The sequence below is a fragment of the Corvus kubaryi genome, unplaced genomic scaffold (assembly GCF_017639235.1).
Source record: "Corvus kubaryi isolate FWS band 111438036 unplaced genomic scaffold, C.kubaryi_AGA036_p1.0 split1-131, whole genome shotgun sequence".
In the NCBI taxonomy this organism is placed as follows: domain Eukaryota; kingdom Metazoa; phylum Chordata; class Aves; order Passeriformes; family Corvidae; genus Corvus; species Corvus kubaryi.
The window spans coordinates 13095903-13123540 of record NW_024582073.1 but is presented as its reverse complement, the minus strand read 5'-3'; the positions used below and the strand labels follow the sequence as shown (position 1 = coordinate 13123540).

Below are 27638 nucleotides of genomic sequence, written 5' to 3'. Positions count from 1 at the left end.
AACATACAGTAATTTCTTACTCTTTTGTTCACAGTCAAACTGTTGAACAGTGATCTGTTTAGCATAGATCCAGAATAATACCAAAAAAAATATGAAGAAAAGAAAAAGAAAAGCAAGTATAGATTTTGTTTTCTCAGAAGCCAGCAAATAGAGTGAAGCTGTGCTACAAACACCAACTCAAAAGAAAATACAGGAGTGTTTAATCTGTTGAGAATCTGACAAACAGTGAGTGAATACCCAAAGACAACAAAGAACATAGTTTCACAATCTTTTCTGTCAAAAACAAATAAACAAACAAACAAACAAAAAGCAGCCAGGATTTGCCTGATGTCACATAAGAAGACGTGGGGGCTTTGGTTACAACCCTGCCCATGAGATATTGGACCAGCAATGCTTAATCTATAAGAACACTTTTGCTCATCAGTCTGCAAGATGGTGACTTTGTCCACAGTATGGACAGGTTCCTCCCTGCAGCTTTGCTCTGGGGTTCCTCCACAGTGTTACTCCCTCTTCTCATACGGTTGTCCAGCCTTCCCTACAAATTCCGCACAAATAATATTTATTATTCAGCATTGAATAATTCTGGTATTAACATCCCACCCCCACATTCCTTCCTATCCATTTCTTTCTCCAGTCATTTTAATACTATGGCAAAACTAAAATTTTCCCTTGCAATCTAAGCCAGACAGTAAAATATTCAAATTATTGGCAATCACTGGTTTTGACTATTTATTAGTCTAGGATTCTGTTAAGAAAATCACAAATTCAATAGCTTGTGAGAAGCTGCTCACACATTCCCAAAATATGTTGCAGAGGCTAAAAGAATTTTCAAAAGCCTGAAAAAGCATCTAGCTCTCCCCCAAACTTACTGTCTTTTTATCCTGTGGCTTATTCTTTATTCTCCCTTTTGTCCAGTTGCTAGTGCATTTTCCAAGTGACAGAGTTTCTAATATTTCTCTTAGACGAGTAACAAGGTGAATAATTCCCCAGTCAGAATGATTTTCCCTCCTGACATTTAGCAAAATAATCAAAACAAACACCCTTCTTAATTTTATCTCATGATTCTTCCTGGAGCTATATTCCCTTTTTGTCACTTGGAATAGTGCCTCTCCTTCTGCAATGCTTTCCCTTGAAAAATTTGTAGGTTATTATTGCTCTGCTTAGTTGTTGCTTAGCTAAGTGATATATGTTTGACAGACTGTAATTGCAGGAGCCCTTGGGAAGCGAGACTGCCAAGTTGCAAACAGCTCTATTTGGGATACGTGTTACAAGGTGTGTCAAATGCAGCCAGATATAGTGCATAGACAAGAGAAGAAAACCTCAAACTCTGGCTAAATGAAAAGAGAAGGAAGGATTTTTTTTATGCCAGTTATAAAAATCTCAGTTATTTTCTGAAGTTTTCTGAAGGTCACATACACATATGCAGCAGCCTGGATTCACAAGCACTTGTACATTCACTGGTCCCCCAAGTACCGGCGTGGTACTGGTACTTGTCCAGCTGCCACTCCTGCCCAGGACCCTGTGCCCTCTGACACTCCCCACAGGTCCCTCACTCACAGGCTGGTCATTTGGAAGGTTTGCTAGTGACCCCACATACCCCAGACACATGATATGTGATACATATGAGATACAGGCACCTGCCCCTGCCCAGCAGCTGGCACCAGGCACACAGCCTGTGATCCATGGTCTCATTCCAGCTGCCAGTGCTGAGTCCCTCACACTCCTCACTCATGCCTGCCTCACCTCCTAGTAGCTGTTTTTGGGGGCACACACCATTCCTACCGAAGTGGCCGGGTCCAAGACCCCCACTGACACCAGTAGGTGGCACAGAGACCCCGCTGGCTCCAGTGAGTGACACCACAGGTCAGGCAAGGTTATCCACACACCCTTGTCCAAATTCCCTCTCTTGTTGCCTCAGAAGTGGCACCTTAGTCCAGCACTCACATAAACACGGAAATGTCTTGATTAACCATATTTCCCTCTTGTCAGTTAAAATCACAGGTTGATCCTTTCTGGAATTGTGCCTCGAGTTTCTTAATGGTCCAAAAATTATTACCTGGAGACTTTTGGTCTTTGCCATTGTCTTTATTATCTATCCTTTGTCTACCTTGTTTTTCTTTCTTGTTCACCCTTCCCCCTTCACTTATTATCTCCTTTTACATTGAAAATGTCATTGATCAGATATCCTTGTATGTTCGTGCCTTCCACACACCCTTGTAGAAGTCAATACAGTGAATCCCAGAAAACAAAAAAAGGCCGTAGAAAGTGAGAGAACTGCAAGGTGGGTGAAGTGAGAGACAAAGAAATATTTGAAGAGAAGGGGAAATGGTATTTTTAAAGCAGTATTTAATATCAGTTTCAGGTACTCAAATATAACAAAAAAATTAAAACCAGCCTGCTCATCAAATAGACTAAAGAAATGAAAGCTGAAATTCTTGAAGCACATGTGCTTTTAAATACAATATTTGGGGTTATTCTTATTTGCATATTAATGTTATAGTAATTAGAAAGTTATCCTTATTAGACTTTACATTCTGATTTTTTTCCCAGAAGCCCCAGAGGTAAAAAGGTTTCATCTGACCAAATGTCATCATCTACAGCTCAGTTATTCATCCTGAGCTTGCTCTCTGTCAGTGGGGAGAAGTAGGCACTTCTTGGGTGTGGCATATCTCATTCTAAAATAGACTTCTAAAATAGATCAGAGGAACCAAGCTTTAAAATTGCCTGATTTTCTTTGTTGACTATGAAGTCAGCCTAGGGAGCTGAGATGTAGGTGTCTACATTCTATTCAGATTAAATTAGGTGAGATGAATCCCACCCTTCATTTATTTTTCAAAGAATATAAGTTGAAATTGTCATATAATGATATGAATATGAGAGTTGGGACTTCAAGAAAAGCATTAAATATGACAAGAATGATGATAAGATTGTGAGAACTGTTAATAGCACTTATGGACAGAAGTGACCTGAAGTTGCCAGGGTCATACACATATAATTGTGTGCTATTAAAAGAAATAACTTATTAGGAGAGTGAAACAAAATGTTACATCAGATCTAGAGAAATGCATTCTTTGCTCTCTCTTCTGATTACTTCTCCATTGCTGCTTCAAAGTCCAACTGAAAAATCTATAGTGCAAAGAAGTAATTCAAAGAACTAGAAGGAAAAAAGAAATGAAAGACAAAAATGAGGGAATAAAGAGAGGACAATGAAAGCAGAACAAGGGAAACAAGTGTCTCGTCATTCACTGGGCAATATTTTCTGCCTACATGCAAACCAGATTTCTAGTGACTAATACAATAGACTGTTCCTAGCTTGCTGAAGTTGCCACTTGACTGCTTCATTGTCTTTTTTGTTTTGCTTTCTCCTGTCCAATATTTTTTCTCTCTTCCATTTTCTTCCTGTCTATAACTGCTGTGTGCTTTCTAACACCATAATATTTAAAGGCTCTGTCACCCTGTCTGCCCTTGCTGCCAATTGCTTTTTTTTTTTTGCCTCACTGCAACTAAGCTCATTGAGTTGCTTTGGAAAGAGCTCAGTCTCCTGTCCATACCTCTGGAGGCAGAGCAACAAAACAGAGGGGGCTGCAGAGAGAGGTGTCTGCCAGCAGCAAGGGAAGTCTGGCACAATGGACATGTACAAACCCCTATATCATTGAAATGAGTAAGGAACAGGGCAGAGAAGAAGCAAAGCAATTCTTTTGTGATTGCACAGAAACAATGAGTAGGGAGCCAGACAGAAAAATGAACTGGAAAAAAAGAGTACTGGCTGGAGGTTAGCTCAGTTAATTATCAGAATTGAAAATGAGATGAGCCAAATTGTGGAAAAGGGGAAGCTGCAGTGTCTCATACACCTGCTTTTCTTAATCCAATCTCATTTGGAAACAAAAATGATCTCTTTTCAGTCCAATACATATCAACAAGTAGGAGCAGGAGACTGATTTGATGACTGAAACTAAATTTGGGGGCAATGATTCTCACACAGCTGACACTAAAGTAGCTCTTTTCTTCAGATGCTGATTTTCTATGTCATGGTGTTGCCCCATGGTGCCCATGCAGTCTGGCTCCCCATTGTACAATCCTTTCATAAACAGAGAAGAAGAAACAGTCTCAATGCCAAAGAGCTTGCTTTAAGCAAGTCTACTGAGGGAGATATTTTTTCCATAATGAGCACGTGTGTCTTTGTGCTGCTCAGGTTTGTGTTACGTTACTAAATCATTTTCTCAGTCTCCTACTTCCTCTTAGGTAACAGCATGGATTTTGGAAAGAAGTTTGCCCTTCTTCAAAGTTATGCCGCATCTGAAGTGTAGCCAGATCTCCCTTAAGAGTGAGGAGCTTAGGGACGAGTGTTTGTATATTGAAGCATAATGAATTCCAGCTGAGAGACCAGAGTCAGAGGATAATGGTGGAGACCAAAAAGCTTCAATGCCATCCTGCATCATGGCAACAAGCTGCAGTAATGGGAGACTGGGATGCTGGTGAGCAGAACTGATGAGGTGCAAACTAACAGAGACTATTCAAAATTAATGAGACATGCTGGGGTAGAACCTGGTCAGAGGAGAGAGTATGATGAAGGAAAAGAATGAGTGGTCCTAAAAAGAAGGAATTAAAGATAGAAACAGAGAAATATTGTTGTCAAGTGGAAATCCATTTAGAACAGGTTTATTAAGAAGAGAGTGACTGGGAACTTCGCATACCTTTTAGGTTCTCAGGAGGGATATCTGCAGCTTATTTTTTTTCTGGATGAGAGAATAATTTGATACCTGAGTTTATGTTTTTATCTTCCTTCTCAAATCAACACTAACTACTTATGGAAACTGAAAAAAAAAAAGACAAATATGTGGAATTTTACATTTCTGGAGATATGAGGCTCCAAGAGGTTGTTAGCATATATTCTGAGGTATACAGAGATTTCTGAAGGCTACTAGAGCGAATTCCTGATCATATTTTTCTTCAAAATTCTCATGAAAAGCTTTTTGTTACCACTGTCAAGAGGAAAATAAATAGTCTGAAGATGTGGCAAGTCTTATGCCATTTGGAATCATAATAGTTGCTACATTATATAAAAACATGAAAATATGTATAATATAGTAAAATAACTAAATTTAAAATGTAGAAATATAAGGTTATATCTGGTATCTGTTATAAACAATTTACTTAATAACTCCCATGATTGTGTTAAAACTTCTCTATGAGTCTGAAATTCACCCACCAATTGAGTTAAATTTCAGTGTTCTTAAATACACATTTAAAAAGCAGTAGGACTTAGGTTCAGGAGAAAAAAATCTTGATGATGGTTTTTTTGGAAGCAATTGATTCTCTTCAGTATATAATTCCCTACATAGGTTTTCATACAGATGTTTTGAATTAAAACCAATGAGAAAAGCAAGCAGGTGAGAGTTTCAAACTGATAAATTGCTGACATTCATTTCCTTTATAAGGGAAAAACAAAGAAAGCACCCTCATGCATTCATTGTGCGTAATACAGGCTCAATCTGACTCATGTTGAGTAATTGCTCTAGAACAAATACTGTTGAAACACTCAGAGTTTGTGGCTTTACTCTGCCACAAAGCCCCTGAAAGGTCCCCTGTAAAATTTCTCAGTCCATTGTATAATATATTCCTTATTCCCTGAGTAAAAGGGAATTGAAGTTATCCTGGATGATAAGGCATCACTCCTGCCTCCTCTTTTCTCTTCCTTCCTCCTCCTTGACCCAGCTGTTGTCTCATATATATGTATATATATAACTCTAATTCTAGCCCACAAATTAGATTTTTCTTCTGACTAAGATGCCCAGAATTATTGCTTGTACATTACAGCTGAATCTGAGTACCTCATGCAAATCTAAGCATTTCTGTATTGAGTCTTTTGCGGTATCATGTCTCTGTCTGTACAAAAGCAGACCCAAGTTCCCTGGATGTCAGTCAGAAGTTTTTCTCTTCTGCAGTGCTTTCCAAGCTTATTAAACACCTGAGTACAAAAAGGTACCTATCTGTAGATTACTGCCTTACTCATAACATGGATACAGTAGTCTTTTGCTAACCCAGACTCCTCTTTTTCAGTTTATATTTGCAGGCAGTGTCTATGAAAGTCCCTGTCTCTTCCCATCATTGGAGGGCTACGTTTCTTTCAAAAAGGCATGCACCTCTGCACTTTTTGATAATCTGTAACACTAGACAGTGAGGCAGGCATTAATAATACCTTGGTCTGTGAGCTCCCTATTGGCAAGGTGGGAGGGGTACCCTTTTTATAACCCCTAGCAAACGCAGTATGTGGGGAGGTTTGTTGTATCTATCATAAAAGAGAGTGATTTGAAGGCTACCTCTGTCATATCTATCAAATCACTCACAATCTAGCTCAATTATCACAGCAATGCACAGCTGAGAGTTACTTTATCTTGCAGTGAAGAAAATGGGTACAGAGGACCAATAGAAATGAATAATCATGATTTTCACAAATGCACAGCACAGAGCAGAATAGAAAATTATAATTTCTGACTCACTTTATATTTAACATATATTTATTTATATATAAATAGAAGAGATGGGTTCTAAAGCAGTGCAGGCAGATATTTTTCTACAATTACCTTCCCCCCTCCTGCAAATTATCAAGACACAGATTAAAGGTGATCCAGTACTCACTAGCTCATTCTTCTTCTTTGCATTTGAATATAAAATCAGTTTTTTTGGTTTTTCCTCTAGGTGCTAACAGATGCAGAAGAAAGATATCCTGTCTCTATTCTTGCACCCTTCACCATTGCCTCCTATCATAACTTCAGAGAATTCAGTATCTGGATAACTGAAAGATATGATGCAGAGTTGGGAGCAAGAGGCCATCTTAACTGGCAGGTGCAATTTCCCTTTTTGTAAAAGTAAGCTCATTAAGCTATAGCAATCTTCGCTGTGGTGTGCTGTAGCCACTAAATATTTATTTAGGAGTAAGGGAGACTGGGGAAATTGTATAAAGATCCAGGGTGGGGGGTACTAAATGTGTGGAGAACACTTCTAGCACAGGATGAGCCACAAATGCTTGAAGGTTGGAAATAGTATTTTTGAGAATTATAATTAAGATATGCTGACTCTGTTCTTGGACTTTTCCCTAATCATGTATATCACTTACTCTGAAAGGCAGGAGACTAAACAAGGTATAGGAGGAAAATTCTGATTTTTTTTTCACAGCTTTTCTTATCCATGAAGCACAAATCCTTTATACCCACAGAGATGGTTCTCAGGAGCTTACAGCTGTGAGTGGGGTAACTGCCCTACCAGCAAGGAAAATGAGTTAATTGTATCAACGAAGGCAAAGTCTATTAACATAGCTCCCAGTACATGGGTACTTGAGATGTTACTGTAGAATTTTAGTGGAAATGAGTCTTTGGTCTATATTGGTTTACATAACCATGTACCAAACCATGATGTAACAAGTCTAGGTTCAAACCCAGAGAGGTGGTTCCACCTCTGGCTCCAGTATTTTCATCTTTAAAGAACTTTGTATGGGTTGCCTGACACCTGAAAAGATTCAGACTGGAGAGAAAATAAATGTTTAAGAATGGTCATGCAAATCAGTTGTCTCTAGTGGGATCTGGTTGTTGTGTATCAGGCCTAGGAACCTGTGTCATATACAGGAGAGAGGAGCCCATCCCAACCACGTTTTCACTGCATTATGTACACGAAGACAAAGCACTGAATATGAGCTTGCTGTACTTGAAGCAAACTCACTTCTTCTGTACAAAGCATGTCAGACTAGTCAGATTTAACCTTTCACTGACATTCACTCTAGGATTCTCTCTTTTAATTATACTGCTGTATGTTCAACTAACTGGATTACTCATGTCCTTCTGGCAAGAATAGGTTATTCTACTTCTGTATGCGCATGATTCACATAACTCAGCACAGGAACAAAGGATCTATGATTGCTAAGATGCAGAGGCACTGGTTCATCCTGACTCCTGGCAACCTGCTAAAATATATATTCTTCACCAGTCAGTACATCACTGCTACTATGGAGAAAAGCAGGTCGAATTCCTGTAAGAGGAATAAGAGAAGACAGTTCTGTGGAAAATACTGTACATCCTAAAACGGCAAATAGTCCTCCTGGAATTTTTGTTTTCAGGATAGTCCTGGCTGGAATATGTATAGAGTATAAGCCAAGAGTTTGTCACCAATCCCAGAGGACAGAGGTAGGCTTATATGGCAGAACAAGGTATACACCTTATCTTTTTCTTTTCCATTTTTGAGAGTTATCATATATTCAGGTTTCTGGCAGGATTAGAGAAATCGAGTCACTTTATTGTTAAACTCTACTATAATAGTTATATATTTAAACATTGATACAACAATTATTATTAGGAGAGGCTGCTTATTTCTTTCATCAGATCTACTGCATCTGGTATAATTTTGCACTACATGAAAAGATCAAAATATTTGGTCTCTCTCCAAAGACAGTGTTACAGTCATACATAAACACCTCTAGGGAGAATGTGAAATCTGGGCTAACCTTTGGATGTTGCCTACATTTTTATATTGATCTTTCTGATTATATTTCATTATTTTAAACTACAGAAAATAGGAAAACGAAATATTTTCTGTGATCAAAGCTTTTAAACTAAAATAAAAGAAAGGAAAACTACTGAAAGTAGTGGAATTTCTGAATATAGAAAGTTTTTTAAACTGATTATATATCTACTGTTGAAAAAAAGAACTAAAATGAAAACATCAACAGTATGTGTTTTTTCTAAATGCTTGGGCTCTCAACAGGTGTCAGTCTGATTTTATCAATTTTTATAATGTAGTGGTAAAGCAATGTGAAGAATCAAGGTTTATTCCAAATAGCACTGTGTTGAATTCTACAATTAGAAAGTAAGATTATGTTATATTAGAGAAACATGTCTTTTTGAATATATAATTGCAGATATATTCAAATTGTTCTCTAAAATAGAGCTGGATATAGAATCCTAAATCACATTATGACCTGGAGCTAACTTGAAAGTAAAGAAATTATCCATCCTTTTCAATTATAAAAAATTTATGTATTCAGTGCACCTGCACTTCCCTTTCTCTTTTTTAGGCATTTGAATCATGAATGAACAACAAGTAGGATTCTCATATGTAATAGGAGAATAATTAGTAATGCGCCTTCACACTAATTCTAGATTACTATTTTTTACTCTTGTCAGTCCTTGATTTTTACTGTTCTGTTTGATGTCTGGAAACTTTCATGAGCAAGAAAGCGGATTAAATTACAAACACATTTAATTACTTTTTCTGTAATCAGAGACTTCTGCAGAAAAAATTAGGGAATATTAAGTGAATATTTGCTTTCTGACAACATGCAAACTTTGTTGTTCAGTTCACTTTAAATTCATAAACATTTAAGTGAGATTCTACACCAGTAAGCTTAAACCCAGATATTGGTAAATAGTAAATATGGATATGCATATGATCTATAAACAGAAAAAAAATTGCTTGTTGTTCATTGAGCAAACGCTTTTTCTTTGAGGAGCAGGATTTGTAGTATGTGTGGGCTGATGTCCATCCCAGTTTACTATGCAGTGCTGTGTGCTACAGCCTTCTTTGTGCCCTCAGGTTATTGTGTTTCAGTAATAGAAGAATTGTTCCTTGGGTGTGCTGTATTGATGTTTGCAAAATGTTTTGAGTTTCTCTGAGACGGAAGCTGCTATGCCAGTATAAAGTCCAGACAATTAATGGACAATTAGACTTCAAACCTCGATTTACCAGAAGAATTTAAGACTGAATCCTGCTTGATGAAGTCTCCATTAATCTTGTGCTAACAGAGATACATATGCCCTCCAGTGTCTTGATTCATTAACATGATTTCCATAATGACATACCTGGAATGAAAAAGTTCACCTTTCTACTCAGTAAATGAGTTGGAACAAATGTAGAGAACATTGACCTTACAGAGAGGCTTCTGGGTGATTAAATTGTTGAAACCATGTCAGTAAGTGCATTAGCCACTATAGAAACTTCCCTGTGGTGCTAATGAAGGAGAGAGGATAAAGATCTCTGTAAACCAATTGTCCATGTGTTTCCATCTGGCTAAGACAGAAAGAAAAAATTAAAAGGAGTTTATCTAATCACAAGTCCTCCCTCTTTTTCCCCTGCACTCTGCTGCTGTTGAACAAAACTAAAAAACAGTGCCAAGATTGTGAATCAAAAGGCTTTTCAACCTCACATAAACACTCAGATATACTTAATTCATCTCCTGCATTGATTTTTCAGAGACCTGATCAGTGGAAATTCCAAGGTGTTATGGTGAAGGGAACTATATAAAAGCTTGGCAGATAGATAGGACCAGTAGTTTTCAAGTCTTTGAAAAAACTTTACCTTTCAACACATCTGTGCCAAATATCTTCCTGTAGATTCAGTAAAGGACAGAGGACTTTGAGGGGGAGTTAAAGAACATAGAAAGCAGAACAGCTTTTCACTGGCACTTTTAATACATTATCTTTTCTAAGCTTAGCTTCCTGTTTGCAGATCTACAGTTCTCTGCATAATTCAGTGCCCAGCAAGAAATTCTCCATGCCTGTGCACAGAATATTAAATTACACTCTAATACAAAAGGGAATCTGTCCCAGTGCACATGAAGACTGGGGTGTTTTCTATGCTGTGCTGCTCTTTCTCAGCTTATAAGCCTACAAAAATCATACAAAGACATGGCAATAGCAAATTCACAGGTTCAGTCTTTTAAAAGCTCACAATGGATATAACAAAATGTTCATGAAAGAGTTCTAACAGAGGTTTTCCAAAATCGATTTTTCTTATTCTCTCTGACCACATCTCAGTCAGAACGATACCCTTGTGACCTACAAAATGTCTGAGAGAATAAAAATGCAGCAGCAGCCGAGCAAAGAGCAGAACTTTCCAAGTCAGGAAAAAAGGCAAAAAAGCAGGAGAAACAGGACAAAGCATCTGACTTAATCATATTCTACAATGTAACTTTGCCATGGCTGAAAAGTTTAAGTCTTCCTAATGCTAACATTTCTTTTCTGCCACATAACTTGCACCCTGCCAAATAATTAATCTTCTAGAAAATATATGCTTATATGAGACATACTTGCATGATGTAATTCATATGGTCCAAGTCTATTGGCTACACCATGAAAAGCAGAACTAATCAGTCTTTTTTTCTTATAATTTGTATCTTTTGTCTCTAACCTTTTCCAGCTGAGTTGTCTTTCATGTCATCCATGACATCCCTTACCAGCAAGAGACAGCAGTGCTATACCTAGACTGGAACTATCTGTGTGCTGATCAGCCAGCAAGGGTGCACTTGCTGACTTGCTAGAAAGCTGCTGCCAAATGGAGTGTACACAGGCTGAAATCTGTTTGTCTTTCTCTCAGCAGGACAGCAATTTATGCCCTACCCTTCAGTCTAACTGCTGATTTTCACAATACTTGAAAGAACATAATTATCTTCAATCATATATAGCTGAATACAGACAGTAGGGTTCAAATATTATGAAGGGCAGGGAAAGTACAGGTGTATCTAGACAGAGTTAAATGTGAAAGATCTCATTTGTTATATTTGTAGTATTCAATTTATGTCCTTTAAGAAAACCAGAAAAAATAAAAAAAACAACACAAAACCACCCTGTAACTATTGGCAGAGGATAATAGTTTATAAAGCAACATTGAAAATGCAAATGATAGATTTCTACTCTGAAAAAAGTGTTTTTATCAGAAAAAAAAAAATAAAGATTTGTATTTACCCATATACTGAAGTTGTTCCTATTTGAATATTTGCTTCTTGGCTATTGTCAGGGTGATTTCCTTTAATTTCTCAAGGCTGCTTTACAGAGGGGATGATTAAGTTGTAGATATTGGATACAGGTGTTTCAGGAGCACACTTAAAGACTTTCTGATTCCTAAACTGCACTGCTTCAAAATCACACAACTGGATGCTTTAGGATTAGCCTTTTTATTAGAACAATAAAATCCTGAATTATTTTGTCCCAAATCAGTTGCTGATCCAATTTTACTGCAGAACTCCAAAGCAGTTATTCCAGTACCACACGGCCTGGATAAGTTGTGTGCTATGGGGCACTAGAAGAAAGTTGTGCTGTGTCTGAGGACAAGCTCTTGAATGTGCTTTCCTACTGAGCCCCTTGTACACAAAGATGCCTCTGCAGGAGATGTTAAGGTGGTATTAATTTAAACCTAATAATTTTAGCATTCTGCACAGGTAAAATAAAAGGAAATTTCCCTATGTGTTTTGATTAATCCTGGTTTACTAGACTTTATGTTGCTGGGTAACTCCTGAAGTCTTTGCTTGTTCTGAACTGTTGTTCATCCAATGGTACCTGCTGTTATTCACTAGTCATGTGATCATCAAAACAATTTTGCAGAAGAAACCCCATGGTAGTTAATAAACCTGGTAAATAAAGCTCAAGTGGCCTGAAGGAAAGTGAAATAAAAAGGTAAGAGATCAACATCTTCTGCATTTGGCCCTATAATCACAGTGTTCCATCAAGCGAGAAATGAATCATTATGGCCAAACCAGTACAAATCAGTTCATTTCATATTTCTTTCACTTTCCGTTGACAAACAGTAATATTTAGGAGTGTGCATCTTATTATGACCATTCCTAGCTATAGGCTAAGAATTATCTTTTGCATAAAACCTCCACGTGATTTCTGGTTCAGAAGGTACATAGGTGAAGCCCATAAAAATGCTGCTTCAAGCATAAGTGTCTGCTTTAGTAGTAAGCATCAGTGCAAGTGAAAACTGCAGATAGACAGCTGGGAATAACAGCACAAAAATCACATGCTGTGTAGTTGTCCTCCACTTTGTGTCTCTGGTTGTTTCATGTCAGTTATGCTGTGCAACAGCCAAGAAATCACATACAAAGAGAAACAAAAAAAGGCATTTTTGTTGGCACCTAAATGATTTATATTGCACAATTATGCACAAGTGAGGTGAAGCAGTTAATTGCATTCTCTCCCAGTGCCTGTAGACCTACAGCAATATGTTTCACATGAAATAGTCAAGATAGAATCAATACAACTTATGTTTTCTATGCATGTGGTTGAAAATATATTGTTTACTTTAGTGGTACTTTTGGAATGGGAAAACTTTATTCAGGAAAAATAGCTGTACCCACTGTGCCTCAGAACACTGTCTGCCTTAATCAGGTACAGGGTTTTAGTAGGGAAGGAGAATCTGCTGAGAGCATGATAGCATGGGAGATGCCAAGTTCTAAGGTTCTGGGAGGCCTCTCTGCAGTTTTAGACAGTACCTTCTGTCTGTCTGAATTACATGAGGAATAATTCCTTCAAAATACTTAATATTGGAAAGATTTAAAAATATGTCTGTCTGTGCTCTAGGGCTGCTAGCTGTATGCTGAGCCTTTTTAAGATTCACCCAATGAGAGTATGTAATTAAATGCCAGCAAACTTGCCTAAGGGCAATAAAATCCAGCCGTCGTCGTTTCAATGTTTTCAAGTGCATTGTGTGATTGAAATGAACTGTCTTTCTTGTGTGGAGGAAGACTTGCGTGTTTATGAATTGTGTGAAATCTAGTCAATCTGATAGTCATTACTAATAAATATTCATGTGTACAGCTAAAGCATCTATGGAATTGGAAAGGTGAAACAAAAGAGGCTCTCACTGTAAAGGTGGGACTTCCCAGTACAAAGGCAACTTCAGAGCATTTCTTAAACAGACATTGTTGTGATGTTGCTTGGTAAGAGTGAATCTGTCTGTCTGCAAGAGAAAAGGCAGAGAAGTGGAGAGAAAAGCATTTGAGAACACAGTGAGAGCAAACATTAGGATATTTTGTAAACAAATAGAATGGCACCTAAGAAATATTTAACTATTATCAGGTTCATCTCCTACCTGAAATGGCCCATGGGCTAACACTTAGGTCAAAAAAGGTCTTCTCCATGTTGCTTGAAATTTATTTGATTTCAGAAAGGCTTCCATTATTGATCTTTTTACAAGGGATAAGCAGTTCATGCATACCCAAATTTCTTCATGTGTGACACATCTGTGACTGCATTAGACTATGAGTGGCTCAAAAGGGGAGAACTTGCACTGTTTGTGTTCTATGTCCAAAAGATCTGTGTTACAAGAAATTAAATACTGTAGAGTTACACAACCAAGACTTAAGAAACATAAGAACTATGGTTGTGTGAGCAGCCTTAATTGCACTTAGCAATAAGATCACCAACCCATCTACTCTACAGCTAAGAATATACAAGGAAAAATGAATTTTAATGAAAAATATTGAACAATTTAATCTACAATCTTTAACTTGTAAAATTTGAAAAGTATTTTATAGAAGCATTGTTCTGAAGAAATTGCCTGAAAGAACTTTTCTCACGTAGGTGCACTGATCCTCATTTATATATCTTAATTGTTTTGCTTTACATTGTAACATCTTTGTATTGTACAGAAGTTTGTGATATTTCTATTTAACTATTTCTAGTGATAGAATTCTTCACACTGCAAAACTCTTCTTTTGTAAAATTTGACTGAAATTAAACAGGAAAGATTTTTTTTAGAAAATACAGACTTATATGGAAGGGATGTCTAAAAACTATAAGCTGTTCAGCAAGTTGCTAAGCATTTGGTCCTGATCAATGTGTGATCATCTTTAACGTGGTTAATATCTCAACAGTTGTCTTTTTTAACCTTACTTAAATAGTAAAACTTTAATTCCAGAACGAGCAAGCTTGGCAAAATAGGGCTGAATATGCAATCAGGCTGTTCTTATTGATTTTGTTGCAATCAGCTTCTGAAGTAAACAGATACCATTTAAATGGCCAAGACTATCCCTCTCAGAGCAAGGAATAGAGAATGGGGAAAAGCTTGTTCTGCTTCATGTGCTTCCTCTGTACCTCTGCCCAGCCTTTTAAGAGTCTTGTCCTGTCCCCAGTGACTACAGACTGCCACAGTCTTCAAAATCTTCCAGAAAGAAGAGAAGCAGAATGAGGTTTGCACCAAATGAAAGGACTATTAGTGGAGCTAGTAAAATGGTCTTTTTATTTGACTTACCCTCTTGCAGCCATGGACAGAATGGAAGAGAGCATGAATTGTGCCCAACATTGCTGCTGCCTGGAGATTCATCTAGGTTGAATTAAGCATTATGTTCTTAATATATTGCCAATATTTCAACACTCTGAGGCTGCATGACTAATGATAGCTCTTGGGGATGTGGTAGTGGTGCTGAAAATGGAAACTGGCTGCTGGATATTCACACTGGCATATAGATGAATGGTCTATGGTCAAAGGTACTCTGTTCTGTGGGAAGAGATTTCTTCTGTGTTTTCCCAAAACACATATATCTTCTATTCCTTTCTCTGATTAAGTTTTTTTTTTTATTGTTTTGTTTGTTTGTTTGATTGTTTGTTTTGTTTGATAAGGAATGAAACTTCGTGTTCATTAGTTGGGAAAAACAACTAAAGGAAGATCAGAGAAGGTATTTAGTCATCCTGGAGTTTTTCAGGGAGTATTCAGGTCAGTGTGGTTCAGTAAATTTAAAAAGGATCCCCAGCTGCTTAGAGCCAAGGTCTTGTGACAAGCAGTACTTGACAGAATAACTTCATGCCAAAGACACAATACAGGTACAGCTTATCCTGCTTTGAAGCAACAAAGTGAATAACAAAATTGGTCTCTTCAGCTTGAAGGTCCAGGGTTCCATCCCTATGTACTTGCATTCATTGAGCTATTCTTACTCCCTTACAAATAAATGGAAAAAGATCAGTGTTTAAGTGAGAGTTTAATTTCTTCAGGCTTGATCAGGAATTAAATTAGCCTTCTACATGCTTGAAATTTTTATTGTGTTTTTTCCTCTCCCCTATAATGGCCATATAAAGAGATGTTGCAGTCTTTTACTGAGAGGTAAAAAGCCCACACCTCAAAACCCCAAACCCACTTAATATCCTACAAGATCCTTTTTCCTTATTCTTATTTCTATAAGATCCAAATCAATATTTACTGAAGTGACTGGGAAGTTCTTTGTTGATTTTAATGCATGTTGTATAAAGCTACTTAATAGTTTATTATGAACTTTTCCACCTCGGTCACTGGTCAGTGCTCACTGTGTGGATTTGATGAGAATGAGGCAGTTGCAAGCATAGCAAGGTGCTCTTTTAGAAGTACTTGCATAGAATTGAAAGCACAGCATCTCATAAAACCTGCTCTAACCTGTGTTTAGGGACTTTTAGGCAGTGAAGAATATAATTTAATTCCCTTTGAGACTTCTTTAGGAGGAATTGGCAGCCCATCTTGCTTTGGGAAGATATTTGGCTTGACAGCATATTGACTTTATAGTCTTTCTTTCTCACTCACTTCCAGGGAGACACATTTACTGCTGAATGCTCAACATAATGACAATCCTTAAGGCACCAGAATGAGGTTCCCAAAAAAGATGTTTTCATTTTTCAATAAAGTTGTATTGTTTTTTTTGTTAAACATTTCAGTGAACATAAGCCAATTAACCCTTTTCTCTAAATGAAACATGTTCATGGAATGAATTTGTTAAAGAGAAATACCAAAATATTTATTGTTTAACTTGAAAATATGATAACACAATATACTGCTGTATCTTGATAACCTACAAGGCAATAATCTGAATAGGTCAGAAAAATGTGTGCAAAATTACATATATCATGCTGAAAACCTTTCTGTATAAAACACATGGTGCCTTAGAGTCATCGAAGCAAATGTTATTTAAATTAGCTTAAATTCCAGCACTCTGCCTTTTACAATCAAGTTTAGTTAAATGGGCTCCATCTAAAAGACAGATTCATAAATGTGCAAAGGTCCTTTTTTTTCTGCATAGTATCACTTTTAAAAATTCAGTTTAACAGTAGATACCTAAAATTGCTGCTTAACTCTATCTAGTCTTGCAGGTATTTAAATATTCAGTAGGAAATCTTTCTGGACTGCAATATGTCTGCCTATGGCTTTATTCGAAGCTCTGAGCAGAAGAAAGAGTTGGGGAAGTCTTGCTTTGTGTACCAATTATTCACATCAGAATATCTTTGTTTGGAAAGGACCCATAAGGATCATTGATCCAACTCCCTGCTCCTCCTAGGTCTACCTAAGACTGAGCCATATAACTGAGAGCATCATCCAGACACTCAAACCTAGCAAGCCAAGGTTTGCTTTTCCTGGGTGAACTGTATGACTCCATAGCTACAGAGTGGTTCTGAGGAGGGTGCAATAGCTTGCAAAATACAGACACAAAGAACATTCCTGTGCCCTGCTCACCCACTGCCACACAGAGCCTGATAGCCTGTGGAGCTCTCCTGGGAATGTATTGTTAATATCTCAGGAGGGACACTTGCTGTCTGTCTCCCAGCTCATGGAATGTTGTAACACATGCCAAGTGCGTGAATCTTCTATGTCTACTGCGTCTGATAGTCTGTACATGCAAACAACCATGACCCATATACTACTTGATTATTTGTACTGAGATTTTTTTTTTTTTGCTTCTGTTTCTCTACTGCTATTTGAAAAGTGTTCCAGAAACTATCTCACCTGACAGCTAAGCATTTTAATAATTCTTGTTCTGAGCATATTCCTTGGCCATTACTTTTCGTCTTTTGTGACTTTGCCTGTTAATTTAAACAGCCCTTCTGTCTCTAATATTAAACTTTGTGATGTGTTTACATAGAGCAAACATATCTCCTCTTGGCTTTTCTTCTAAGAGAGTCAGGAAGCCAAGTGTTCCTTTAGTCTTTCCTGTAAAACAGACTGTCCAAACTTAGGATCATACTGGTTGCTTCCTCATCTACTTGCTCCAGATAGAGAGTGATTGCTCTTGAACATGAATGACCAGAATTGTGAAGGAGTAATTAAAAGAAAATTTTGAAATTATTTTGTGTAAAAGCCATGAATACTTACCAAAAATATTTCACATACTACCTTTCTAAGATGACTTTGCCTTTCCACGTGGGCACACTTTAAAATTGATTATTAGTCATGTCAAATTTATCTCCCCTCTTTCATTTGCATCTCAGAGATTTTCATGCATAACTTAAATTCATGTAATGTAAGTAATGTAAATTTCTACATGTATAACATTGCATTTTTACATTACTTATTTGCACCATGATTCCTAGCATTCTCAGGGTATGCCACTGAGATTCTTTTTCTGGGATCTACCTCAACAAAATTTCAGAAGTATAATTTCAAATAAGAAAATGTGAAACCTTCTTTAAACTATGCTGGATCCGATTTGTCTTTGTGTGATTCCTCTTCTGAGTTTTTATGAGTAAGTCCAATTGAGTTAGGGAAGTATAGGCTTGAATGAACACATGAAGTAGACAAATAATTAGATTTTGCATTTTTCCAGAACTAAATTTCTGAGAGGGTGTTGTTTTGAGTTTAGATATGGTACTTAACTTAAAGGATAATTTTGTTGATGTAGTATAGACTTAGCAAAAAAATAATCGTCCTATGATAACTATTTGTAACTTTTATCAAAAATAATCAGTTCGAAGTAATGTAATGAAGGTCAGAAGCCTGATTATAGTATTCTGACTTAAATACAATATAGAGAATAGAGAGCTTGTGACATTATGAAATTTCTCTGTTTGCAATGATTTTGAGAAAGATGGTCTGGGTAGGAGGTTTTTAGAGGAAATGACTGACCTTGGTGCTTAAGAGCATGCAATTGGTTAATCAAACAGCAGTGTAAAAAACAAACTGCAATTAGAATTCTCTGAAACTATACCACAGAAAATTACATTATTTCAACAAGGTAATAGTGGTCTAAAGATAACACAGATTTGAAGTCCTTTTCTGTCTTGGAATTTTAACACAGCTCTCAGGGTTTCAAAATGACAGGCCATTTTGAAATGCTTCTGATGTCCCCAAAGCTGCCTAGAGTCCTTGGACCCCACCAAGCAGGTTCAGATGGAATCTAATGGAAGCAGCTCCTTATTCTTCTCAGATACCAAGACTTCTTTTTTTTGTGAGAAGTCTACTGATGTACATGCAGCAATACAATCAGGTAACATAGGATAAATTTGTTGTCTGGTCTTTTTCCTCTCTCTTGTTCTCAGAGCACAGGTTAATTCTCCTGCCAGTGTGTTTCTTCTGGCAGCCAGAAGGGCCAGCCATGTGCTGGGGTGCATCAGGCACAGCATCAACAGTTGATCGAGGGAGGGGATTGTCCTGCTCCACTCTGCACTGGGGCAGCCTCACCTTGAGTCCTGTGTGCAGTTTGGGGTACCACAATATAATTGTGTATAAGACTCCCAAGCAGCAGAGAAGATGCCTCTGGAAATATGCTGCTGTTTGGGTAACATACAAGGAGAGCTCTGACTCCAGGAGCACTGAAAACCAGCACCTGCTGTGCAGCTGGCAGCAGGAAGCAATGAGGCCAAGACTTTCAATAACTTCATGGTAGGCAGAGTTAGGTAGAGGAACTAGAGCTTCACGAGTCAAGGAAATGCAGGTGTTTTCTGTGGGGAAGGTCACAACAGAGTTGGGAGGGTAAGAAAGAGGAACAGAGACAATATAAGAAAACTCATGGCAAAATGATCCCTCCAATATATGTAAATAAAATCAGTTGAAGAAGGTGATTGTTTAGAATAAGTTCCTCAGAAATCTCCATGTCTTAATTTCTCAGAAAAAAAGAGTAATATTATATAACCAATTAAAATATACTTTTGATTGCTTGAGTTAATATAATTTTACATTTCTGTACCTAAATCTCTAAAAGGAGTGAGTCTGTAAATATTAGAGTTCTATAATACTAACAAGAACTGTCAAGAGCTCTAAGAAAAGAGTTCAGCAGTAAATATGACTTGGAAATAGAAATTCAAACTGATAACATCTGAGATACTGCTTACATAGCAGAACACATAAGTCAGCATTGCAAACTTACTTATATCATCTGTATGTATCTAGATATTGTCTCTCCAAAGAAGATAATTATTGATTTCCTTGATAGCAGAGGTGAAAACCTGATCCCTCCTACACCAGTGACACCATACCTTGGCTTCCAAGGAACAGAACTATTCTATGTGTCATCCTGATCAACAAGATCACAGAATTAAACCCCTGAAAGACTGACACTTGATTAAATGGCTTTTATTCTATTATTACAAATGTAACCCAAGAACTTTGTGTGACATGGACATCCTACAGACGGTGGCACTATTTAATTTCTGACATCCCCATACAGCAGAGATGTGGTTACTTCAGTAGTGCTCTTCACAAGTAAGGGAAACTGGTAACACAGTCTGGACCACACACCAGTGTTCCTCCTGACTTGTGATAGAGCTTAATGGCTGAGGGTAATTTCTGAGTAGGTAAAATGATCGGTGAGACTATCTGATGCCCTCTAAACCTTAGAGCTGACCCTGGAGAGGGTGATATGCTGAAATCAACAGTAGGACAAGTGAGAAAACATAAGTCAAATGTATCAAGTAATATAATTGATTGATTGGGGGTTTTTTTAAAAGATATTTGTATAACCTGCTGGGTGATAGATAGTCTGATATAGACTTTTCTTCCTATTAGAAAAACTTTTTAGAAGATTATAAATGAAATAACCTATTTTCAGAAGGAATTAAAAATACCTTTTATCTGTTATAAGTGGTTGAATCTCTTTAATATTGTCTGCGTATAAATCCCTTGCATTACTTGGCACTGGAACAGGTTGCTCCAAGAAGTTGTTGATGCCCCATCCCTGCAGATGTTTGAGCCCACACTGGATGGAGCTCTGAGCAACCTGGCCTTGTAGGGTGCCCCTTCCCATGATAAGGGGATTGGAACTAGATTTATCTTTAGGGTTGCTTCCAACCCAAACCGTTCTGTGATTCTATGATTACTGCTGTGTATAAATCCCTTGAATCTGCACAAAATAATCTTGAAACTCTTATAATTCCAACACCTAAAGTTAAATGTCAGCCTAAGATTTTCGTAAGTTTCTCAGGTTACTCTTCTTTTTTCATATGCATCTATAAATTTAATGATACAGGGCTGATTACATGCCCTAGAGAACAAGTACTGCTGTCCTGTGTCAAACCGAATATCCACCTAGACCAGCACTCTGTCTCTAATGATGACAAATATTGGATACACAGCAGAAAAGTTTTTAAAATCCAAGGAAGACAAAAGTTCTCCCAGGTTTTCTCTCCCATCTTATGTCAACCAAATAGAGAGAATTTTTAAAGCCAATATTGGGCTAAAAGCACAGTGTTGACTAGCCATTGATGGCACAGTCTCCTGTGAATTTTTCCTGTCCTTTCTGGAATTTACTTTCAGCTCTCACAGGATTATGTGGCACTGTCCCACAACTGAATAATGTTGTAGTAATAATCATTGTAATAATTACCTATAATTAATTGCTATGGTGTATTTATATATATATATATATACATATACATATATGTATAATTAGTATGTATATGTATAATTAGTAGATATATTAATTTTTATTGCTAATTGTTATAATTAATATCTATAAACTGCCACTGTAATTTCCTATTCACTATCTCTATACTATTCATGGTTCAATGATCAAAGTAATATATACTGCTGTAACTATTTATTCCTTACAAAACAGTTTCACAAAATGTTATACATCATCCCTTTTCCAAGCTGAAAAATTGTCATTTGTTTATTCTCTTCTCTTTTGGAAGGGTTCCAAACACCAGCCCATGCATGGCCTTCCCTACTTATGCTTTCTGCTATGGTAGGGCCAACCCTGTATATATTGTTGAAGGAGTGGGCACAGTCTGTGTTTACATGGCATGGTTCTTTTTCTCTCTTGATGCATATGCGTGGGGGCTTTTTTGTTTGTTTGTTTTCCCTTTTTTTCCTCTGCCAAACTAAGGATTCTGTTTCTCAGTTAGCCCTAATCTTAAAACCTTCTTTTTTTTTCTTTTTTTCTTAACAAGAATTTCTTGGAAGGCATTTCTGTTCCTTATGTCACTCAGAATGAACTGCTTAATCCATTCTACAGTTACTTCTCCATCAGTGACAGATGAGAAGTCAGTTAGCACCATAAAAATTGTCTCTGCCTGTCTTTAGTATCAGACACAGGCTCAGAAAAAGAACAGGACCCCATTTTCCCTCATATTCTTTCCCTGTTATTTGGAAAATCAGGAAACAAATTTTGTTTGACTCAATATGTTTGGCACTCTGGGCCCATTAGTACATCAGAAAAAAAAAAAGATGGTGTGATTTCTAGAAGGTTCAGTGAAACTGGGCTGGAAATATAATACTGGAAAGAAAGTATCCCATTTCTTAATGAAGCTTCATATACCGGCAAAGTATTTGCTTTAAAGTATTCTGTTTTCAACTTTAAGATCTAACTTGTTCAGAAATTGTCATGTTGATGTATATTTAGAAGAAGTCCTAAGTTTTTCTAAGAATGTGATATGTTCCTTCCGGAAGCACTTCAGTGCAGGTGTGAAACTATTCTGTGTGCTTTAGGGATGTATCCACAAAACCTTTCACATAAGCAGTGTTCTGTTTTAGATAAGTGAAAAAGCTGTAAGTGTAATTCTTTTATTTCTACTTTTGTTTTTTCCTTTCTGCATGGAATAAACACAAACTTTACTAATTTATTTAAAAATCAGTATCATAAAGAGAGCAAATTGCTTTTATGGCTTACTTTATGGTGTTACGGCTCACACAGTATTATTGCAGTAAATGCAGAAATGTTAGCACTGTTTAAATCAAAAGTGAACATTATAAGTTGTTTATCGACAGCAAGCTCAGCAAACAAAAGTATTGTTATAGAAAATAAAAACACATTGATAAAGTTCTTGTCATCTAATAATTTTCTGCAGTTCGAAAGCAGACTTAGAGATGTTGGCTAATAGGTGGACAATACTTTCTTAATCTGCACGATTTTGAATTTTACACAAAAGCTGTTATTTATCAATACAGCTAGAAACAGCGATGTTGCCCATTGTTCATTAAAAATAATAATACCCATCTATTCAATATTGTTCCTTGTCTCTATTGTGGTTCCAGAATTGTTTTTTATTGTTTTGAGTCAGTGACCACAGAATGCTTTCTAGGCTTACCAAGAGTAATGTCTAGGAGAGTCTCTCTGTAAATGCAACATATTAATACCTAAATGTATTTATATAACATTCCTCCAACAAGTCATGTGGAATTCTATTAAATTGTGAGTAAAGGGCAGCCCATAGATTTGATGCGTCAGCAACATACAGAATTTAGTGGACACAGACCATCACTGATTCTTGCTGTGAGAGGAGTGGGAGGTAACAAAGAAAGATGATCTTTTTCTGTGTATTGTCTGCACCTCTCCTTATTTCATGCACTTACTCCTCATACGAAAGTTGAGAAATTCAGATTCATCAGCCTCTCAATGCTTTGGCATGCTGAGATCTGACCAGAAAAAAGATTGGAAGGTCTTCATTACACAGCAGTATCCTTTGAGGACATATGCCTTAGGCTTTGATTATCAAGGAGAAAATTCCATGTTCTCCTTACGTGGACTAACACCTTTCCTCTTCCTTTAATGCTGCTCGCCACAGCAAATGCACATTGTGCTCTGATTCTCCCCTCTGTCCAAAGCCCAGCTGCATCCACCCTGGCACAGGGCTGAAGGCAACAGTCTGCTGCAGCGACCAAGGGTGCTGCAGAGGGGGGCAGTTGTTTAGCTGTGTGCTAACACAGAACATAGTTCTGTCTTTAACAGCACCCCAGGTGAGGTGAGGCTCGTGCTGCTCCTGTCCTGTTGGCTGCTGACAGAACCAGGAGGAGCAGATGTGGCTGTCAGGGTTCAGAGCCCCATTCCACCACTTGGCTTAGTTACATCTGCACTGCCTTGTGAACTGCACATTTAAGCCCCTCTGCAGAATTCACCAGAACTACTTCCAGTAGTCAGGCTTTTACAGATTCTGTTGTTTATTGTGTTAAACATGGCTTGCAAAATGAAGTATGGAGCATTAACAAAAAAGATTGGGATTCATGAGGCATCATAATGGAGTTAAAAGTACAGCTATCAAGGATATCCAAAGTTATCTTTAAAAAATAATGATTTTTTAAAATATTCTTTTATGTCCATTTGTTTTAGCATATCTAAATGAATAGTGGAAATAATTTCCTTCAACTATATTATCTTCATGTCTTACTGTTCTTAAACAGATGCATGATCTTAGAATGGGACTAATTTTGTTCACTCTAAAGGGACTAAGTTCATGCTTAGTTTTAAGCACATTTAAGCATTTTCTTATGCAGGGGGTGATATTTCAAGGAAAAATATCAGCTTCTGTGCATAAAATAAATGTTAAGATATCATTTAATGTATAATTTACTCCAACCAATTAGCAAGTAAAAATATTCAGTATGAAAAAAAGGTGTATCATTAGACTATGTGTTTTTTGCTGCAAGAAATTTTAAAAAATGTGTTCCATTATCTGGAGGTGGAATTTTATATTCCCAGGCAAGATTATGTCCAGGGGATTCACAGAATAATGAGACTGGAAGAGACCTCCAAGATCATCAAGTCCAACCCATGCTCTAACACCTCAACTAGACTGTGGCACCAAGTGCCATGTCCAGTCTTTTTTGAAAAACATCCAGAGATGGTGATTCTACCACCTCCTTGGGCAGACCATTCCAGTACTTTATTATTCTTTCTGTGAAAAACTTTTTCCTAATATCCAACCTATACCTTCCTTGACGCAGCTTGAGACAGTGTCCTCTTGTTCAGTCAGATGCTGCCTGGCGGAAGAGACCAACCTCCACCTGTCTACAATCTCCTTTTAGGAAGTTGTAGAGAGTGATAAGGTCACCTCTAAGTCTTCTTTTCTCCAGGCTAAACAAGCCTAGTTCCCTCAATTGTTCCTCATAGGGCTTGTGTTCCAAGACCCTCACCAACCTTGCTGCCCTCCTCTGGATTGTGGCGGGCTTGAGAAACTTCTTTCTTTACAATTTGAATCAGAGATTTCTGCAATGGCATGAACAACCTGTAGTTGAATAAAACACTTGTGAGTGTGTATCAGGAAGTCCAGTTATTCCCTTAGGAAGTAGTTTTTTATTCTTCATATGGATAAGGTAGAATTAACATTCTGTAAGATTTAAAATTGTTTATTGATATTCTGGCTAAAAACTGATACAATCAATGGATGAAAAAGAAATGGGCATCTCAGGAGTCATAGAAGATGCCACAATCAAGGAATAGGAAGAAGTAGATAGTAAGAGAGCACACGTGTAAGAGCATATGCTTTGTAGCCTACCAGTGAGAGCACTCGACTTGAAACTGGGCGAGGCTGAATCAGATCTTAAAGATCAGTTAGGTTTAGAGAGCTGCCATTTTGCAAAATTCATTAAGTAATTGGTATCGGCATTTTGGCAAGTAATTAGCACTGAATTTAAAATAGAATGGTTTAAATATTAGGATTTTATTCTTATGGGTATGATGGCATAGTTATGAAGTGTTATCTCTGCTATTAATTCCTTGAAATCTGGTATCAGAAAAAAATGTGTTTTATAGAAACTGGGGACAGGGATGCATGCCACTTTGTATTTCTCACTCTTGTGCAATTCAGTTAAGAACTGAAAAAGGAGTTGTCAGAGAAGTTACTGAACTGGGATGGTGGCTTTTTGAAGACAATCCTGCTGCAATAGTGTAAGTTACATTGTACTGAGCTGCTTCTGTCTGAAAAAAAGAAAAGAGAACCAATTTTTAGAGATGCTAATAGATTGATGATGAATATGAATTGATAATTAAAATACCTCCTGTTTATAATTCTAAGCCTACCTCTTCAACGCAATATTCCTACAGCAAAAATACTTCTGACTGCATGAGCAGGAATATGAGAGAGTATTAAGTTGTGAGAAGTGAAGAGAGAAAAATAGAGAAACAGTTGTGTCTTCAAGGTCCTAATCCAGCAAAATTTGTACATAAAGAATAAGCACTAAACAATTCCTTTATCTTCATCCAGTACAGCCCTTCAGACTCTGTACAAGGCCACAATGTCAGTGAAACGTAAGCATGCATTCGGAATAAATATTTATGAAATAATTTCAAATATTCAGTAATGTCAATCCCAGATTATAAAACAGACTGGCCATAAAGATGACTTCTGTCACTCAATTCCTCCAACCCCTCCACAAAGAGAAAAAAATAAAGAAGAAATTCCCTTTTGTTTCATTCTCATTTACGTTTATAGCCTTGAACATCCCTTTTGTTCACAGACCCTCTGAAGCTTTATTTCCACAGCTGCTAGACTGGAGAAACTGAAGCTGCTTGTAGTATCAAAGAGCTGTAGTCCTTCCTAAAATGGCAACTCTTCAGTTTTCATAGCAAGATATGGGAAACAGGGAAAAGGGTCATTAAGTTAAAACTTGCTCACCTGATGGCTGGCTCCTTATGTCTATTTTTAGGTTGAGGCTGAGGTTGCTTCATAGTCGGAGCAGATTCTGCATAACCAATTGTTTTGTATCAATCTATTCAGTAATCATAGAGCTTGCTAGCTTTAGCAGAAATAAAGTTTGTGGATCATGTTTTTTTTTCCTGATGAAGCATAAAAATAATTAATAGCTTTGAAAATCCTGTCCTTTGCAGCGCTTGTTTTAGTATTTAATAGAACTGTTGACTTTTACACCTCAGGCAGCTCCTTCCTATACCTCCTAAGTTGCTATTGTTAGGTCAGGTACTTACTTCCTGCAACATATTTGCCAAAACAGCCTTATCTTGCTCTTGTGTCTTTATTTCAAAATCATCTAATGTGCCTTAAGACAATAAGGGATGTTCTTTCTGTGAAACAAGTCATCCATGAAAGGAGGTCCGCAGTCCTTTTGCCTGTATCTCCCTTATATTTCTTCAGAAATTTGTCATGTCATTGTAAATCCCATTTAAATCAGAAAAAGAGACAGAGGAGATAAGGAAGAGAGGTTGTTCTATAAATTTTGTGGTATTCTATTTGCTCCTTCCCCATGACACTGCACCTATGACAGTCCTGTCGTTACTGGAGAAGACTTAATGTCCCTTCAGAATGCTGGGTCTGGTGGCTGACAGTTTTCAGAGACTCTTTTTGGAGCAGCTCCACTAACATGTGCCTGTTCTTTATTATTGGTAGAACATGGAGATTTTAAACCCTGATTGACTGGATATGACAAGATTTGGGAGTAAAAACATGCATTCTTCCCTTTTAATGTCAGTGTTTCAAGTCTGGAATATCACAAGTTTAATTTCTTTTCCATCAAACATGGATAAAAGATCTAAGGTAAGGACAATAATGGGATGTTGAGAGGATGAATTTCTGGTATGTAAAATGACTGCCACAATCTTAGAGACTTGTTAGGGCTGAGACGGACTGACTGGCCCATTAAAATCTCCAAGATTAAAAGTACGTGTCCTCTGTCATACTAAAAGTAAATAATTAAGTCCTTTGTGTCATAATTTGATTTTTAGATTTGAAGAGAACTTCTAAAAAAGGACCCCCCTTTACCTGGGTTAATACCTATGATGAGAATCTTCTGAAAGAACTCTGAAGTATAATTGAAGTTTCTATCTCCTGTCCTTTACTACCTATTCCATAAGAGATGTTGAGAAAGATATCTTTTCCTGTTTCAAAGTTCAGTTCTTCCTTCCTTGGTCAGATTGTTTTTCTTCTGCTTCCCCCCCACTCCAACTTGTAATAGGTGTTACTATATTTCAGTCCTCTATG

At 37.2% G+C, this 27638-nt stretch overlaps 1 long non-coding RNA gene across 1 annotated transcript in view; it reads left to right on the top strand.

Annotated features, from left to right (window-relative positions):
• LOC121676777 overlaps positions 1-27638 on the top strand; it is a 113737-nt gene that overhangs the window by 42548 nt on the left and 43551 nt on the right. The window contains exon 2 of the long non-coding RNA XR_006020588.1: positions 6700-6846. This is a non-coding gene — a long non-coding RNA (uncharacterized LOC121676777). The remainder of the gene's footprint in view (positions 1-6699; positions 6847-27638) is intronic.